This window comes from Neophocaena asiaeorientalis, unplaced genomic scaffold, assembly GCF_003031525.2.
Source record: "Neophocaena asiaeorientalis asiaeorientalis breed wild unplaced genomic scaffold, Neophocaena_asiaeorientalis_V1.1 scaffold67, whole genome shotgun sequence".
Taxonomy (NCBI): domain Eukaryota; kingdom Metazoa; phylum Chordata; class Mammalia; order Artiodactyla; family Phocoenidae; genus Neophocaena; species Neophocaena asiaeorientalis.
Genome location: NW_020173731.1, coordinates 5875035 through 5894535, shown reverse-complemented (window position 1 = coordinate 5894535; position 19501 = coordinate 5875035). Strand labels below are relative to the sequence as shown.

Here is a 19501-nt window from a genome sequence, read left to right as displayed (position 1 = left end):
GTGTGTGTGTGTGTGTGTGTGTGTGTGTGTGTGTGTGTGTGTCAGGGTTAGAGGGGAGCAAGCTGCAGGGCAGAAGTCATCCCCAGGGCTGCTGAGGCCATGGTCGGGCCCCAGTGAGTTTGTTGCTTTGTGCAGAGCAAAGCTTTTTGGAGGGTCACACGGCGGTTTTTCCCCCCTAGAGTCCCTGGCAGGCCCTGTCTTGTGAAGAAGTGGGCTGGAGGGCCAGGGGAAAATAAAAGTGAAAATACTCAGTGGTCCTCATAGAAAAATTCGAAGTCCATTTGCAGTGAGAGTGATGAGCACTTTCTGCATTTTGTTACCTGGAGGCAAGCGGTGGTACAGGCTTAGACGGCGCTGTAGCAAGAGCAGTGTTCACCCAAGTGTCCGTGCAGGTTCTGTGGCCCTGGGGTCACTGATGGAGCCCAGTGAGCGCCCCTCCCTGGGGGTGGGGAGATAGGTTCTTGTGGGAGGAGGTACCCATCTCACTTCCAGCAGATCCTCATGCCTCGTTTCTTGACACACACTCCATCAGCTTCCCTCCTTGCCAGTTCAGAACATCCCTGGAATTTCCCCTATAGCTTTTTTTTTCTCTCGAGGAAAAGGTGCTCTCCTGACCAGCGGGAGGGCACCTTCTCCACCTACACCCCTGATGCAGCTCTCTCCTCCCTCGGAGATGGAGATGGAGACGATTCCCTTCATAACTCCCTGGCCACTGACTCCTTCCCCTCCACCACATGCTTAGTCTCTTAAACAAGAAGACCCCACATTTCCTCTCCCTTTCACTGACCAGCTCCTAGAAAGAGCAGCCAGCACTTGCCCTTGCACTTGGTGCTCTCCTCCTCACTTGGCACCGTGCACCTGCCCTGCTGCTTACATTGCCCTTTGCAAGGCTTCCAGGGCTTGGTAATCCTCAGTCGCCAGCCTGCTCTGCAGCTGTTGCTCAGCTCCTTGGAGGGGGCCACACCGTCCCCACTGACGTTTCCTTCCTTGACCTCGAGCTTCTCGTCCTCCTCCTGCCCTGTAAGTGTCAGAATGGGGCCAACACTGTGTCCTCGGGCTGGCTTGCCGTTCCTACGCTCCTCTCCCTGGAACCCTCCTGTGCGCCCGAGGTTGACCAGCGCTCTTAAGGAAAGGCTGATCAAGTCTCCACCTCTCACCCAGCTCTCTTCTTGGCCAGTTTGATTTGTGATGGATACACAAAATCCTCACCGTGATGTTTCAGGGGCCCCTTAGATACTCGTCCCAAGCTGCCTCTTCCTCCACGTTCTCCCTAACCCTTGCAGAGATCATTGCTGTCCCTTAGCCACCTCTGTCCTGTCTCTCCCCAGCCGGTCCTGATCTACTGTCTATTCCCAGGGCTGCAACCTGAGTTCCCGTCCGCCCCCCACTTTTTCCTGTACTACCTGAACTGTCCATTCACTCGCTTTCCCTCCCTTCTGTTTTCTCTTCCACACTGTTGCAGAGGGGACTCCTTAATGCATAGTCTAATCAAGACCTACTGCTTCCACTAATGGCATAGTGGGAATAGTATGGATTTCAGAATCTGGCAAGCTTGGGTTCAAATCTGGATTTATGGCTTGCTGGTTGTAGTTGTATGATGTGGGCAAGTCGCCCAACTTCCATGAGCTTCTGTTTTCCCACCAGTAAACAGAGATAGTAATGTCACCCACTTGGGGTTGCTGGAAGGATTAAATAAGGCAAAATATACACAGAGCCTAGTGTATGGCGGGTTCAATAAAGCTGGTTTTCTTCTTCCGCATGTTTGACAGCATAGGGAGTTGTGGGGTCTCTGGGGAGGTGGGAAATACGCATCTAGCCTAAAGGCATTCAGATTTAAATTAAAAACAGACAAGCACAAAAACTGCCACATACCAGGGTAGACCATCATTTAAACTAGCCTATTGCTGTCGCTTTGCAATCTCTAGACCAGGCCAACCTCAGGGACCAGAGTCGGTGAACTGGAATGGGTCAGGGCATGGTGGGGATAAGTTGGGCCGAGCCCTTGGCAGGCAGAGGGCAGAGAAGGGGACTGGAAGCGTGAGATAGAGGAGGCTCAGCCCCAGGGGCTGGGTTTCAGGGGCAGGTTTCCAGTCCTTTAGAAGGACTTGTGGGCAGAGCAGTGCAGCCTTGGAGGAATCATAGGGCTGGGCAGGGAGGCAACACAGGGACCCCACAGAAGAAATAAAATGGATTTAGGAAGCAAAATACAGGCGCTGGCTTGTATGGCTCACCAGGAGCAGAGCCATTACTTCAGTGGGATCCAGCTGTGAAATGAGAGCAGGATGAGGAGTGAGGTTGACTTGGGACAAAGCTGCCAGCCAGAGCCCTCTCTGTGCTCCCTTCCTAAGGGGGATGGCTTGGGACAGCCAGGCTATGTTCTGAGCCTCCGTTAGAGGAGTCCTTGATGCTGGAGGATGGAGGCAGGGGGTGGGGTTAAGAGTTCCCTCATCTACCTTCAGGATGTTGGGATTCTGAGGAAGAGGCTGGGCAGATATCTGTGGTACAACCTAGGAGAATTTCCCATGCTTCCCTGGGTTCAAGGCCAACTAATGTGCTATGAAGTGAAAGCTTGAGTGTTAAGTAGATGCAGAATAAATAAAAGAAGTGATTCAGCAACTGGATGGGATCATTCCAGGAAGCCCTCCTGAGGAGTGAGCAAGGTGGACAGAAGGGAGGGAGAGGAGGGAATGTTGAACCATGGGCAAAGGCATTTCTGAGGGATAAAGGAAGGAAGGAATAGTTGTTCTTAATGGATGGGAAGTAGATTATTCTCGAGCAGATTGATGTTGAGGTGGTTTATATGAAAAAAAACTAATAATTTGGGACGTTGCTTGAACCTCTCCATAGCACTCCCATAGACTTCCTCAAAAATGCCCGGTGCCATGTATTTGCTTTGGACGGGCAGACACTAAATCCTTTCAATCTTTCTGTGATGCTAACAATTCACTGATACCAGGTTTTCTAACAAGTGTGACTGCTGTAACCCCTGTCTCTTCCACCTCATAACTGTAATGCAGAATTTTCTCAGTGTCAGCTCTCTTTAGACCATGTTGAACAGCGGCAGGGCCTTCTACACCTGACTTAATCTATTCCTAACTTTCTTCACATCGTTTCTCCTTCCTGGAATGCCTCCTATTTTAATCTACTAATCCGTGCCCCTCTCACTCTTTTCAAAGAAAACTCAAAATTTGTTTCTCGTTAGGAAGGCTGGTCTCCAAGAACACGCCCAGGTTCAGTGATTTGCTAGGAGGACTCACGGGATTCAGCCTATAGTCATAGAGCTAAGATTTATCACGGTGAAAAGATACAAAGCAAAATCAGCAAAGGGAAAAGGCACATGGGACAAAGTCCAGAGGAAACCAGGCACCAGCTTCCAAGTGTCCTTCACATAGGACGTGCTTAGCTCGTCCAGCACAACTGTGACGACACGTGTGAAATGTTGTCTATCGGGGAAGCTCATTAGAGACTCAGTGCTGAGTATTTTTATTGAGGACCGGTCATGTAGGCACCCTCTGCCTAAACCAAAATCTCAGACTTCCAGAAAAAACAAAACAAAACAGATGTTCAGCCTAAATCACATTGTTTGCACAGTTCAGACACAATGAGCGAGTCAGGGTGGTGAGAGCCCACCCCGAATCCACCTTTCCAGACATCAGCCAAGGCCCATCCTTGTAAGCAGACCTTTCTAGGGGTAGCAGGTGCAGGCCTGCTCTGTTAACCCTTTTCTGCACAGCTTCCCTGCATAATCCCACCTCAGTGCCTAACTACAGTTATGCTATAGAGAGAACCACCCTAGATAAGGAGCCAGAAGACCTGGGTTCCAGCCCGACATGGCCGCCTACTGCTGCGTGACACTTTGGATCCCTCAAACTCTATTTTCCTCATCTGGAAAAGGAGAGTTGTAATTCTCGTTTGTCGAGTTCAAGGGTGACTGCGATGATCAAGTGAGATGGCGGAGTGGGTGTCCATCCCCCTTGATTGACCACCCACTGTGTCTAGGGCCGTGCGTGAGCACGGGGAGTACGGAGGGAAGCGTGGTGAAGTGGCTTTGATGGGAGACAAGCCCGAGGTTGAATCCCAACCAGGCAATTGCCAACGACGTCACCCTGAACACGCTCTTCAATCTCCCTGAGCTTCAGGACCCGACCTGTAAACTATGAACGTGAGTAATGAGACTAGTACCCATCCCTCATTGAGTTGCTGTGTAGAGTGAGTGCAGCAGCCCATAGAAAGCATCTAGCCACAGTATCTAGCACACTGTAGGCACCCAAAGTGGCAGCTGTTCATTTACTCAGGTATTTGAGTGGTTGCTGTGTGCCAGCACCTTGAGAAAGACACAGTCCCGGCCCAGCTTTCTATTTGCTCATGTAGACTAATACTGAACGGATAATTACATTAAAAATGAATGTAATCGTACGTGCTATGAAGGAGAAGTACAGAGTGATAATAGGGCGTGTACTGAGGAAGAAGGGGCTGATTAGCTGGATAATGATGCTTAAGCTGGGCTTGGATGAGTTTAGTTCCGTGAGAAGTGGGGGGGAGGGAGGAGAGGATGTTTCCAGCAGAGACAACAGCTTGAGCAAAGGGAGACCAGCCTTAGGGCGAAGGCTGGAAGGAAGGAAGGTTCTCCTCTCCTGTGAGGAATGGCAAAAAGGTCAGAGAGGCTGGAGAGTAAGGGGTGGGGAGGGAGATAACCTGGAGAAGTGGGTGGGACCTCGGTAGCTCAGTTAAGGGTTTGGAACTGTGAGAGTAACGGGAGGCTGTGGAAAATCTGTGTGAGTGAGAACACCTTGGCTTTTTCAGAGGCTAATCAGGCTGCTGTGTGAGGGATGCTTTGGGGGAGTGAGTGGGTGAGGGGAGACCAGCCACAGGAGGGGAGGGGAGACAAGTAATAGGAGGCTGGTGCAGAGGCCCAGGGGAGAGGGATGTGGCTTGAATCAGGGGGTTGTTGTGAGGGAGGAGAGAGGGCACTACCAGCAATGATACCAGTTGTCTGGTGACAACAGCAAGATAAAAAGCAGCCCTTCACCGAGAGGGAGCACTGGAGAGAGGAAACGTTGGTTCCATTTTGGGTGTGGTGGCTTTGGAGTGCCTGTGAGACATTGAAAAGGAAACACTAGGAAGGCAGTAACATGTGGGTCTAGACGCAGTGGAGAGAGACATTGGGGGTCGTTAGTTCGTACCTGGTCTTTGAGGCCAGGACAGTGTGGATTCAGGGAAGCTAAAGGGGAAAAAATATTTTAAAGTGTGTGTTTGGGTTCTGGATGGGGGTCGGGGTCCCTAACATCAGATGTTGCTGGGAAGCCACTTAAGATGAAGATGGAAAATTGACCATTGGCTTAAGTGACCCAGGAGTCCCTGGGTCCTGGGTGAGAGCAGTTTGGGGGGCTTGGTGGGGTGTGAGCCAGGCCGGAGTGGGCTGAGCGTTGGATTGAAGAGAGGCCGGTGGAGATAGTCACTCCGCTGTGAGAGGGGGAGGATGAGTCAGGAGGTTTGGCTGTGAGAGGAAGCAGAGCTCGAACCTTAGAGAAATATGAGAGTGAGAATTTGGGGGGTTGCTTGCATCTCAGGAGAGATTTGTGATTGTGTGAGTGCTGATGGAAGGAGCCAGCTGCAAGGGGGAGGCTGACGGAAAAGCAGCCTCTTCCCATCAGAAAACCCCTGAAGAGGCAGGAGGCTGGGACAGGTGGAGAGCTTGGCCTGGTGCAGAGGCCACCTCTGCGGGGGCCCTGGGGGGGGGGCGGAGGAAGGGCAGAGCAGGGGCCCCCTGCACAGGGGGCCGGATGTGCAGTCCTGGTAGCAGGAAGTGGAGATATCTCTGCTCTGAAAACTTCTATTTTCTGTGCAATAGGAAATGAGGTTTCCTGGGGAGACGGGGAGTGTGGTCAAAGTCTGTGCAGAAGAGAACGGTGTGAAACAGATGTTGAAAACAAGAGAGTGAGCTGAAAGGGAAACTGGCCCAGAACTCTGTTACCTGATGAAGTCTCTGGAAAAGGAATCCAGCAAATGTGATTTTAGATCTCTAGCACCTTGTGAGGCACCTTGCTGAGGGCCCCGTACCTGTTTTTTTTTTTGTTGTTGTTGTTTGTTTGTTTTTTGAGGTACACGGGCCTCTCATTGTTGTGGCCGCTCCCGTTGTGGAGCACAGGCTCCGGACGCGCAGGCCCAGTGGCCATGGGTCACGGGCCCAGCCGCTCCGCGGCATGTGGGATCTTCCCAGACTGGGGCACGAACCCGTGTCCCCTGCATCGGCAGGCGGACTCTCAACCACTGCGCCACCAGGGAAGACCCCCGTACCTGTTTTTTGAATAAAAAGTCCTTCTCAAGAATGAGGGGCTCGAGATCTCTATTTTCTTTCTAATCAGACAAATACTTTGCACTGCTCTGTCCCTTTGGTCTTTCCCCACATCTCGCCATGTTGATATTATCTAGGATTTTAGTTCTATGATAATTATAGATTCAGTTCTATGATTTCTTTTTTATTGTCCTTAGTCCTGATTTTCATTTTCCATATCTCTTATCACATCTTCTTAGATTGAATTATTTGAACACTTCTTCCATGATTGTTTTCTAAGTAGAAGTTTTTGTGGCAAAAGAAGAAAAAAGTCCTTCTCAGCATTTTCTCTCTTTCGCAGGTACCTGGCTGCCCACTGGGACACCTCACCCAGGGGCTAGTTCACATTGGTGGGAGTAAGGAGCACTGTTCAGGCTCCACTCTTCCAGCCCCGGATAGCTAGACCCTCCCCCTCCCTTCCCTGACTACCCCTCCCCGCCCCCAGTCAGCCATCATTTGCCAGCTTTGCCTTCTCTAGCTGTGACCGGTAGAATTTCAGGACTCAGAATGGGTTGAGATGAAGTGTTAGGCCCTGGGGAGCATGCTCCGTGAGAGAGAGCCTGTCCTGCTTTCTGCAGAAACTGTAAGGCTGCTGTTCAGTCTTCCCATGAGTACTTACTGAGTGCCTATCATATGCCCAGTTCTAAGTACTGCTACCTCAGGAAGCAGAAGAAACATTCTTGCCCTCATGGAGCTTATATTCTGGCAGGAAGATAGTAAAGAAGCAAGCATATACCAAGCTACGTGGTAATAAGCGCTTTGGAGAAAAATGCAGCAGGTGATGACGGGGCTGCCGGGGATGCAGCTACTCCACATGGGTCAGTGAAGCCCTCACTTGTGAGGTAACACCTGAGCAGGTACCAGAAGTGAGGAATAAGCTATTCAGGTGTCAGGCAGAAGAGCATTCCAGGCAGGGTGGCAGCACGCAGAAGGCTCTTCTACTAGTCAAGAAGAAGCGAGGCTGGTGTCACTGGAGCATGTGAACAGAGGAAAGCGCTGGGAAATGGGGACAGACAATGGAGGCCAGATCACAGGACTCTGAGGACACTGGCTTTTACCCTGAGTGAGATGGGGCCCTTGGAGCAGAGGAGTGACATATCTGACTTCTGTTTTTAAAAGGCTCACTCTGACTGCTGGGTTGTGAATAGACTGTAAAGGGGCAGAGGAAGAGACCAGCTAGGAGGCGAGCGCTTTATCCAGGGGGGAGGAGACGGTGGCTTAGACTGGGATGGTAATGCTGACAGTAGAGAGAAGTAGGTAGATGTGCTGGGAGGAAGAGCCAATAGGATTTGGTGTTGTGGGATGGAGACTGAGAGGTGCCAAGGATGACTCCAGAATTCTTGGTCCAAGCAACAGGGTGACTGGCGGTACTGGTTTACTGAGGTGGGGGAAGGCGGTATAGGAGGAGCAGGCTGGGTGGGCCTGGATGTCTTACGTTTGAGATGCTCAGTGAACAAACATGGAGCTATGGACTAGGCAGTCGGGATGACTCGAGTTCAGGATGGGGGTCCAGGCTGCAGATAGGAACCAGGGAGTTGTCAGCCTTAGATGGCATCCAAGGCAGGAGCCGAGATGGGCTCACCAAGAGCACAAGTGTAGATGGAAGAGAGCAGAGGTCTAGCACCAGCCTAGGTGCCCGAGAGGTGGGGCAGTGAGGAGTGGCCAGCAAGGAGAAAGTGACCCGGAAGCTGGCACGGTGGTCTAGCTCGGCACGTCTCACACTGTAACGGGCTGCAGAATCGAACCTGAGAACTTATTAAAAAAGCAGACTTCTAGCTGCCGCTGAGAGATCCTGATTCTGAAACATATTACTTAGGCCACGCTAAACTATTGTAACAAATAGTACCCCAAAGCAGAGGTCTGTTTCTCTGGGGTATGGTGTCCAAGGCAGCATTTTTATCATGTTCCAGGGCACATTCTTAGCAGAGCGTCCAGGGACCCAACCACTCCAGAAATTGGTGCTGTGCTTTGTGCCTAGACATGCTCCCCACTGGACTGAAAACATCTTGGGAACAGGAACTTGGGGTCCTGTCCCACTTGAACCCCTTCCCACAATAGAATGAGGTTCAGACCTCTGCATGCAGCAGGCACTGAATAAATGCTGGCCAGGAGTGAAGAATGGACAAGCGTGAGTATTAAGCACTTATTTTTGTGCCAGACACTGTGTGCTGGTAATTTATGTAGATTAATGCGTTTAATATTAACTGAGCCTTAGAGGCAGGTGCTATTGTTGTCCTATTTTCCAGATGAAGAAAGGTGACACAGCTAAGTGAATGGCAGAAAAGATTGAACCCCAGTGGTGTGGTTCCAGAGCTGGTCTCTAACCAGTAGGCTATACTGCCTCTCATCAAGACCTCCCTTTTGGTACCAGTTGGGTTGTGGTACCTTTTCTTCTGGACATGACATGGAGTAAAGAGTACTGGATTTGTAGTCAGAAAGCCTAGATTCAAGTTCCTGCTCCATCACATGTTAGCTGTGTAATTTGGGGCATAGGTACTTCACAACTTGGGGCCTCAAGTACTTCATCAGAAATATGACCATGATATTCCTATGGGGTTAGTGTGAGGACTGGGTGTGACATTGTATGTGAAAGTACAAATTGCAAAGCACTAGTACATATATTATTAACTTGAAAAAACCAAACTGTAGAACCCCTACAATTACCCAGAAGAGCTGCCAGAGGTGTGTAGATTGTAGGCAACCCAACAGGCCTTGCTTAACCAGACAGGTTCTCTGTACAAATCTTTTATTTATGGATTTGGTTTTTCTTGAGATTTGGTTTGATAAGTTTCACTGTTTTTAAAAACAACTGTGAAACTTCTGGCTAGCTGGTCCCTTAAGTCCTTCCACAGCTGACTGGCTCAGTTGTTGGGGGAAGCCACTCCTCAGATTCTGTCTGCTTCTCTTGGGTCCCCTTCCTGGACTCTGCACCTGCTTTCCCTCTTCTGTCATCCTGATCAAGCCCATCAGTCCCAATAGCCCGACGTCAACCATTGAACTGAGGGGACTCTAGGCTGCCTGCCCACGTGTGGGCTGGCCGTCTGGGGTGTGCCTGGGGTAACGGACCTCGGGAAGCTTCTTCCCCCAGGGCTGGGGTGAGAGGGCCGCCTTCGGTCCCGTGTGCTCCCTCCCCAGGCCTGGGCCAGAGCTGGCCTCACCGCTGGTCAGTAGGGGATTGCCCATCTGCCTTTCCCAGGACATCGACTCATGCCCCAGCCACAGAGTCTTCCAGAGCTCTGGGGGCCGTTGGCAGTCGACAGTACTTCACACATCTGTGGTCAGCTTTGGAGATACGAACCTAACGCAGTGGGAGGTGTGTGTGAGCCTTGTGGGAAGATGCGGCACAGCTCCAATGATGTTGGCCTTTGGTAGCTAAAAGTCACCAAAAGGTCAAGCCAAGGTTTCTGGATCCTCCTTAGCCCGTCTGTTCTATAGCCTGCCTAGGGTGGTCTCTGGTCTCTCCCCTTTCCTTAGAGCACCCTTAGGCCATGGAGGGTGGGGCCTGGCTCAGTCCCTGCTTAAAAATGCTTCTGAGTGCGAAGCTAAATCTGAACTGTTGTCCGTTGGCTGTGTATTCCAGCTTCCATGTCACTCCACTTGCAGGGTCTCTGTAATCTCCATCACTTTCTGAGAGCCTCTTTGTGGGAGCAAAAGGCCCATCAGGAAGGGAGACGGGAGGGAGAACGGAGTCTGAGATGGCAGCCCCGTGCCTCGATGAAGCAGGGATGCAGTCTGGCTGAGGGTGAGGGAGCCTTTCAAATGAGGCGGGTGGGAGCTGTGGCAAGAGAGCTGACCCAGCCTCAGGGGAGCCCTGTGCGGGGAGCTGCCTGGAGGTGTGGTCTGGGCCTCGGGAGAACCAAAAGGTACGTGTCCTCCCCGGGGAGTTTTGAGAAGGAAGTGTCAAATGCCACGTAAAGGGCCAGAGGGCAACAGTTTAGGAGAGACTAACTGTCAAATCTGATTATGTGGTTACAGTTTAGATCATCAAATGAATGTAACTGTGCTTTTCCAAACTACCTTCATGGGGCCTCACCTCCTACCCCAGCACCCAGATGATTTGGGCCTCCAGCTTGTTCAAGGGCAGGGTACAGGTGAAATTGGGAGATGTTTCATTCAGAAACTGGGGATGATAATAATAATGGGTACATCATAGGGTTGCTGTCAGGATGAAAATGAGACAATGCATATAAACTTGCTGGCTCTGAGCCTGGACGTCGCCTCAGTAGGTGTAATCGCGACCCATGTCCAGTTCCAGCCCTTAGGTTCCATTCACATCTTTTCATATCGCCCCCTTGCCGTCCGTCTGCTTCATTCCGATTTGTCCTAGGTTGTCTTCATGGCCCTTCTTCCAATAACCCTTTTCCACTGAGGCCTTACATTGATCCCAAATTTCCCTTCTTCTGTACCAAATGTTGATGGAGTGCTCTGTGCCGGGCCTCGGCTGGCTCTGAAGGTCTGAAGACTAATGAGGACAGCCCCACACTCCAGCAGCTTGCTGAGCCGAACCCAGACAGCAGTGGGGACTGTGATGGGCGTGGAGCTGAGGCAGAGGGTCAAAGCTTTGACTTGAGTCAGAGCTTCTTATAGAGGAAGCTCTTGCGTGGGGAGATCAGCAGTCTTTATTATTTCCCTCTTGCTCTAACTTCTGAGAGCAAATCTCAGAGGTCTTCTGCAGCATCACCTGGAGCCAGGCGGACTCTGGTTGGTTCCAAGCAGGAGAGAGTTCCCTTCAAGGCTTCCCTGAGTGAGACTGATGTTAAAGCAGCAGCGGCCAGAGTTAAAGCAGCAGCGGCCACAGAGTCGGAGGGCCTCAGGAATGCCCTTCAGCCCCTGACCCCCCCTTCTCTCCACCAGCAGTGCTTTGCTGCACTCCCAGAGGAAATGAGGAACCAGAGGTCTCCTGACAGCTTGGAGAGACGTCACACTTCTCTTCAAAGGAGTTAAAACCATACCCACATCATTCTCCATCCCGTGTCCAAGAAAACCCTCTTCTGCAAAAGTGTAAGTAAAAGAAAAGACACCCTCCTTCTGCCTCTGCGACACCAAAGCCAGCCATCGTGTGGATGGGACCGTTGGGTTTGGGGGGCTGTTGTCACATGTCATCTGGCTGTGGTGGGATCACCTGCTCCCTGCATGATCTCCCTGTCATGTTAGACCTGATGGAAAATGACCTCATTACACCTGCGTTTCTCCAAGGACCTTCCTCTTTGTCTAACCTGCATGGTTAAAGGTTGATGAAAATAAAACCAGTTTGTCCTGGAGGTCACACAGTGGTTGTGTTGTTGTGTTAGGCTGTGGAAACAGCGGAGAGGAAGAGAAGGCCTCACTTTTCTGGTAGTAACCAGAGCAGCATCTCAGAATTCAAGGACCAGATGTGACTTTGATAAAGGGAACTTCCTGTCCTTCAACAGGTGGGCATCTGGCCATACCAGCCAAGGCTGTTCTCTATTAGATCACTGCCCAGGGCACAGGTTCGGGCATCTCCCTGAGTCACAGCATCTTGGGATTTCACATTTTAACTTTTCCTCATCACTAACCACCATCTCCCCTCCTTTAATTTAAGCCCAGGACCTGTCACTGGGTCTCGGGTGGGTTTGGGGAATAACATGTTTGCACCTGTCCCCTGTTGCCAAATGTGAACCTCAGGGAGTCGGCTTCTTAAGGTCCTGGCGAGGCCTGAGCAGAACTGAGAAATGGGTTGTTTGCCTCCTGGCAGCCCACCCTATAACTGGCAGCTTCATGGGCTGGTGTGTTGTTACCCATCTGTTGCCCTTGGCTCAAGGACCACCCTGGGGTGCCCGGCCAGGCTTTGTGCCCCCATCTTATCACCCGGGCCCTGTAAGTCTCACCTCCCAAAGGAAGCAATCTCTCTTGACTGCCAGTACCCTTTCTTACAAAAGGGCCTCTGGAAGGGCTACAGGCCTCTCCCACAGTCCTCAGACTCCCCCATCCAGGCACCGAGGTACATTTAGCAACACCCCCTGGACCCTAAGAACTGCTGTCAAATCCAGTCATTAGCAGTAGGGATCTCAGACCTAGTAGTGGGTGGAAGGTCACACAGGCTGAATGGGAGTTACTTTGGGGGAAGCAGCACGGATTAAATCCCAAATAGGGAGAAACACGGGGCTGTGCTGTAGCAGTGGGTGTGATGGGGAAGGACCAGACCGCAGACCCCAGTACTAGCTTTCAGGAGTTCATGTGCTGCTGGCTCTCTGGGATGTCTTATCTCGCCAGACCTTACGTTCCTGACATAGATCTAAGCCTGTTATGTCAAATGTCATCACTAAAATGACAACCAAATTACTTGCAAAGTAAAAAATAAATAAATAAATAAAAATTAGCACCTTGGGCAGTGTTAAAACAATTATTGATACCACAAAGAAAATGTGGCCATTCCTCAGAATCATATAATTTATTCTGGAAGAGATGTTAGATGTCAGCTGGTCTGAGTCACCCCCATTACTCTAAGACCGTCCCTAAGACACCCCAACCTGGATATGTCTCCTCCCGGCATCCTTCACTTTCTTCTCTCCTTCATCCTCTCCCATCGGTGCCATCATTTACTCAGCCCTCCAAACTGGAACCTGGGAGTCATCCTCCATGTCCTCTCACTCGGCCCTTCCAGCAAACCCATTTCTGAATCTATGCATTTTCTCTCAAGAATGCCTCACGAACATAGCTTCTCTTTGCCCCTGCCTTAGATCAGGCCGTCGTCATCCTCCTTTGGTCTGTTTTAGTAGCTTCTTCCCCTCAACTCCCCGCCTGGGCCTGTCCTTTTTGTCTGTCATCCCTAAAGAGATGAAAACCATGGAGTGAAAACTGGACTTCCTGACCAGCATACACTCAGGGCTCTTCACAATGTGCTCTTCCCCCCGCTTCCACACACACATCATGTCACAGAGACCTTTCTAGGTGTTCCCGGCTGGGAATTTAGTGGCACAGGGGATGGCAAAACGGGGAAGCCAAACAGGACACTCGGAGTGAGTCAACTCCAAGATGACTCATAGCGGGAAGCTGCCCACCCCCTCTAGAGCGGAAGGGACCAAGAGAGGAGATGGTGTTTCCAGAGCTTGGGAGCCGGGAACCTGCCTGGTGGAGCTAGTTCACAGAGAGAGGGGCCATTGATGGGGATTAAAGGCATGGAGGAGACCAGTCACTGTTGAGATGCTGCCTGACACTGAGGGATACAGGAGAAATGGTCTACTACTCCCTTCCTCCTACCCTGCAGCCTCCTGCCCGTGTCTCTCATTGGCTGAATGGAGCCAGAAGCTAGGGGACCCTGGAAACACAGTTTTGCGGGGGCCAGCCCCCTTGACTGAGCCTGGACGTCGCCTCAGTAAGGCGACGATGCAGACCAGGGCAGAGGCAGGGCAGAGGATGGATCTGAGAGCAAACAAGCGGATGACTGGCGTGTTCCCCTAATTCCACTTCAGCTACAGTTAATCATTAACTGTTCCTGAACTTTGTGATACCCTCTGGGAAATTGTTTTATCTCCTTCATTTAGAAAATGCTTCCTCCTTCTTCAAGACGAGCGGAGATGTTTTCTTCTCTCTGGAATCAGCACAGACACCTCAGAAAGCATTAGCTACCCCTCATCTGGGCTCCAGCAGCTTGTTTAAATCTCTCTTGGGGGGGACTAGCCGTGAGGGTATTGCCATATATCATTCCCGGGTCTGATTTCCTCAGCTCCTCTTCGAGACCCTCAAGGGCAGATGTGTTGTCACAGGTCTCCGCATTCTCAGGACCCAACCCAGGACAAGTACATGCTGACTGTGTGCAGGGATGTACAAACAAGGGATCTGTGGGAGTGTCTTCCCACGGGTCACAGCTGGTGAGTGGCAGAGCAGGAGCTGAGCCCAGGTCTCTAGCCCTGTACCCTGTTCACTCTGTGATTTGATCTTGAACTTTCAAGAATCAGAACTTGAAAACCCTGAAGACAGTTCCTGAGCTTATGTGCTATGAAGTAAAATATAATACATAAAAGCATTCCTGAGTTTTCCAAACCTTCATTAATCTATACAAGATGCTGGGGGACTGTGGAAGTAGTGTGGACAGACAAGGACCTTCCTTTTTTGTGTGTTAAACCTGAGAGTGAATTCTGCTAGACATGTGTCCTTTTTATTGTAATGAAAAGCCAAACTCATGCTGCTTCAGAATGTTAGATTATGTATTATGTGTTCCCCAAAAATGAGTCAGGAGAAATATCTAAGTAAAGAGGAACAGTGGGGTCGGGTTGAGGGCCTAGATATACCAGATATTAAAGTACATGACAAAGCTTCTCAAAAAAAGGAAGAAAGGAGGGAAGGAAGGAAGGAGGAAAGGAAGGAAGGAGGGAGGGAGGGAATATTTTAAATCGTGACATCCTAGCCTTTCTTTGGAATTTCTAGAAAATTCTCAGGCAAAAGATACATCAATTTATGAAGCTTAAAAATGGCATTGAAAAGAAACTCAATAAGAGTTCCTAGGTAGCAGATGGGATATGATTTTCTCTTGTCTTTCTTGGTTTGAGTCAATAACTCTTCAGCAGGAGGACCATTATAATTCCATCAGTGGCAGGAATAGACACTGTTTACTGCAGTAAGGAGATATACACGCTCTAATAGTAATTTTGATGATTTTTTTTTCTTATTTATAAGAACCGAAATCTTTTGCTGTTCCTGTTACATAAGCTATTATACCCAGAGGGGAAAGATTTTAATAAAATGGAGCTCTTATTTCCACTAAATAGCAACCTGGGAATGACAGAGTACCAGCTGGAAATGTTGAATTGGTTAGAGAAACATATTTGTTAGACAAAGAAACGTCAACCTTTCTAGTTCTATTATTGGGGCTCTCTAATGTCAGCCAGCGCAGTGCATTGATTCCGTTTTTGGAGCTGAGTCACAGGCCTGAAGGAGCTTCAGAGGATGGAGACAGACCCTGCCCTGGGAGACTTCACTGCTCGGTTTCTGTATAAGAACATCCCCCTGACACATCTCAAGTCCATACTGTAGAGCAAAACACAAGTGCTTATTTTTTTGTATCTAATGAGATAAAAACTCGATTGCATAGAAAACAAGTATTGGACAAGACAACACTGGAGAGTGAACAGGGTCAGCGGATGACTTAGGCCTGCTGACCAGGGCCGAGTAAGACACACAGTGGTAGGGAGAGTGTGGCCGGGGAGTCCTGTCCTCCACTGGCCATCCAGCAGGAGCAAGGAGACTATCTGTGAGGGTCACATGCTGGGCCTGCCAGTACAAAGACTGACAAGGAGCAGGCCACCGGGCAGCCTGATAGACCAATGGTCCCAAAAGCGGGCTTCAGGGGCCCCGGGGTGCTGGAGCAGGTCTTACTGGGACATGGGTTTCCTACAGCTAATCGGCTCTTGCATCATTCAGGTATGTTCAGGCAGAGAATTGACAAATTTGACTTGGAATTTTTCCCCAAGGAGAGCAGACTGTTAAGCATTTACCACCACACCCACTGCCTGGGGCTCCCTGAGACCCTTTCAGGGGATCTGCATGGGCAAAACTATCTGCATAATAATACTAAGATGTCGCTTTCCATCTTTACTCTCCTTTAATGAGTATACAGTGGTGTTTTCCAGAAGCTACATGACATGTGTTAATGCAACAGACTGAATGCAGAGTAGATAAGAGAATCCAGCTATCTTCTCTTAAGCCCGAACTGATATGTGCAAAAATGTAAAAAAAAAAAAAAAAAGCCACTCTTCTCACTAATCTTTTTTCTTTTGGAAAATGATTATTTTTCATAAAAATATTATTTATGTTAACATATAATTGGCTCATTATTATCTTATTTTCTTTAATTCCTCAATTTTACTCTCAAATATGGTAAATGTTAATAAGTATAACCGACATAAGCAAAAACTCTTTGGGAGTCCTCAAATTATTTTTTAACATTTTTATTGGAGTATAATTGCTTTACAATGTTGTGTTAGTTTCTGCTGTATAACAAAGTGAATCAGCCATATGCATATGTATATCTCCATATCCCCTCCCTCTCGCGTCTCCCTCCCACCCTCCCTATCCCACCCCTCTAGGTGGTCACAAAGCACCGAGCTGATCTCCCTGTGCTATGCAGCTGCTTCCCACTAGCTGTCTATTTTACACTTGGTAGTGAATATATGTCAATGTTACTCTCTCACTACGTCCCAGCTTACCCTTCCCCATCCCCGTGTCTTCAAGTCCATTGTCTATGTCGGCCTCTTTTTTCCTGTCCTGCCCCTAGGTTCTCCAGAACCGTTTTTTGTTGTTATTTGTTTGTTTGTTTTTAGACTCCATATATATGTGTTAGCATATGGTATTTGTTTTTCTCTTTCTGACTTACTACATTCTGTATGACAGACTCTAGGTCCATCCACCTCACTACAAATAACTCAATTTCGTTTCTTTTTATGGCTGAGTAATATTCCATTGTATATATGTGCCACATCTTCTTTATCCATTCATCTGTCGATGGATACTTAGGTTGCTTCCACGTCCTGGCTATTGTAAATAGTGCTGCAATGAACATTGGGGTGCATGTCTCTTTTTGAATTATGGTTAGGTGACCATATGTGCATGGGTTTATCTCTGGGCTCTCTATCCTGTTCCATTGATTTATATTTCTGTTTTTGTGCCAATACCATACTGTCTTGATTACTGTAGCTTTGTAGTGTAGTCCGAAGACAGGGAGCCTGATTTCTCCAGTTCCGTTGTTCTTTCTCAAGACTGCTTTGGCTATTTGGAGTCTTTTGTGTTTCCATACATATTTTGAAATTTTTTGTTCTAGTTCTGTGAAAAATGCCATTGGTAGTTTGAGAGAGATTGCACTGAATCTGTAGATTGCTTTGGGTAGTATAGTCATTTTCACAATGTTGATTCTTCCAATCCAAGAACATGGTATATCTCTCCCTCTGTCTGTATCATCTTTAATTTCTTTCATCAGTGTCTTATAGCTTTCTGCATACAGGCATTTTGTCTCCTTAGGTAGGTTTATTACTAGCTATTTTATTCTTTTTGTTGCAGTGGTAAACGGGAGTGTTTCTTTAATTTTTCTTTCTGATTTTTCATCATTGGTGTATAGGAATGCAACAGATTTCTGTGCATTAATTTTGTATCCTGCTACCTTACCAAATTCATTGATTAGCTCTAGTAGTTTTCTGGTAGCATCTTTAGGATACTCTATGTAGTGTATCATGTCATCTGCAAACAGTGACAGCTTTATTTCTTCTTTTCTGATTTGGATTCCTTTTATTTATTTTTCTTCTCTGATTGCTGTGGCTAAAACTTCCAAAACTATGTTGAATAATAGTGGAGAGTGGGCAACCTTGTCTTGTTCCTGATCTTAGAGCAAATGGTTTCAGTTTTCCACCATTGAGAATGATGCTGGCTGTGGGTTTGTCATATATGGCCTTTATTATGTTGACGTAGGTTCCCTCTGTGCCTACTTTCTGCAGAGTTTTTATCATAAGTGGGTGTTGAATTTTGTCGAAAGCTTTTTCTGCATCTATTGAGATTATCATATGGTTTTTATCCTTCAGTTTGTTAATATGGTGTATCACATTGATTGATTTGTGTATATTGAAGAATCTTTGTATTCCTGGGATAAAGCCCACTTGATCATGGTGTATGATCCTTTTGATGTGCTGTTGGATTCTGCTTGCTAGTATTTTGTTGAGGATTTTTGCATCTATGTTCATCAGTGATACTGGCCTGTAGCTTTCTTTTTTTGTGACATCTTTGTCTGGTTTTGGTATCCGGGTGATGGTGGCGTTGTAAAATGATTTTGGGAGTGTTCCTTCCTCTGCTATATTTTGGAAGAGTTTGAGAAGGATAGGTGTTAGCTCTTCTCTAAATGTTTGATAGAATTCGCCCACGAAGCCATCTGGTCCTGGACTTTTGTTTGTTGGAAGATTTTAAATCACAGTTTCAATTTCAGTGCTTTTGATTTGTCTGTTTATATTTTCTGTTTCTTCCTGGTTCAGCCTTGGAAGGTTGTGCTTTTCTAAGAATTTGTCCATTTCTTCCAGGTTGTCCATTTTATTGGCATATAGTTGCTTGTAGTAATCTCTCTTGATCCTTTGTATTTCTCCAGTGTCAGTTGTTACTTCTCCTTTTTCATTTCTACTTCTGTTGATTTGAGTCTTCTCCCTTTTTCTCTTGATGAGTCTGGCTAATGGTTTATCAATTTTGTTTATCTTCTCAAAGAACCAGCTTTTAGTTTTATTGTTCCTTGCTGTTGTTTCCTTTATTTCTTTTTCATTTATTTCTGATCTGATCTTTATGATTTCTTTCCTTCTGCTAACATTGGGGTTTTTTGTTCTTCTTTCTTTAATTGCTTTATGTGTAAGGTTAGGTTGTTTACTTGAGATTTTTCTTGTTTCTTGAGGTAGGATTGTATTGCTATAAACTTCCCTCTTAGAACTGCTTTTGCTGCCTTCCATAGGTTTTGCACCATTGTGTTTTCATTGTCATTTGTCTCTAGGTATTTTTTGATTTCCTCTTTGATTTCTTCAGCAATGTCTTGGTTATTTAGTAGTGTATTGTTTAGCCTCCATGTGTTTGTATTTTTTACAGTTTTTTTCCCTATAATTGATGCCTAGTCTCATAGCATTGTGGTCGGAAATGATACTTGATATGATTTCAATTTTTAAAAATTTACCAAGGTTTGATTTGTGACCCAAGATGTGGTCTATCCTGGAGAATGTTCCATGAACAGTTGAGAAGAAGGTGTATTCTGTTGTTTTTGGATGGAATAGCCTATAAATATCAATTAAGTTCACCTTGTTTAATGTGTCATTTAAACCTTGTGTTTCCTTATTTATTTTCATTTTGGATGATCTGTCCATTGGTGAAAGTGGGATGTTAAAGTCCCCTACTATGATTGTGTTACTGTCTATTTCCCTTTTATGGCTGTTAGCATTTGCCTTATGTATTGAGGTGCTCCTATGTTGGGTGAATAAATATTTACAATTGTTATATCTTCTACTTGGATTGATCCCTTGATCATTATGTATTGTCCTTCTTTATCTCTTTTAATAGTCTTTATTTTAGTCTATTTGTCTGATATCAGAAATACTACTCCAGCTTTCTTTTGATTTTCTTTTGCGTGGAATATCTTTTTCCATCCCCTCACTTTCGGTCTATAAGTGTCCCTAGGTCTTAAGTGCGTTTCTTGTA

General features: G+C 47.6%; 1 protein-coding gene across 6 annotated transcripts in view; it reads left to right on the top strand.

The window, feature by feature from the left end:
- Window positions 1-19501, top strand: part of TRAF5 (TNF receptor associated factor 5) — a 43707-nt gene that overhangs the window by 3407 nt on the left and 20799 nt on the right. For 3 of the 6 annotated variants that reach the window (XM_024751116.1, XM_024751109.1, XM_024751112.1), the window contains exon 2: window positions 11189-11335. The gene's annotated coding sequence lies outside the window, so the exon portion shown is untranslated. Of the gene's footprint in view, window positions 1-11188; window positions 11336-11692; window positions 11746-19501 lie in introns of those variants that run through there. The other 3 variants (XM_024751111.1, XM_024751110.1, XM_024751115.1) reach the window with 2 other exon arrangements.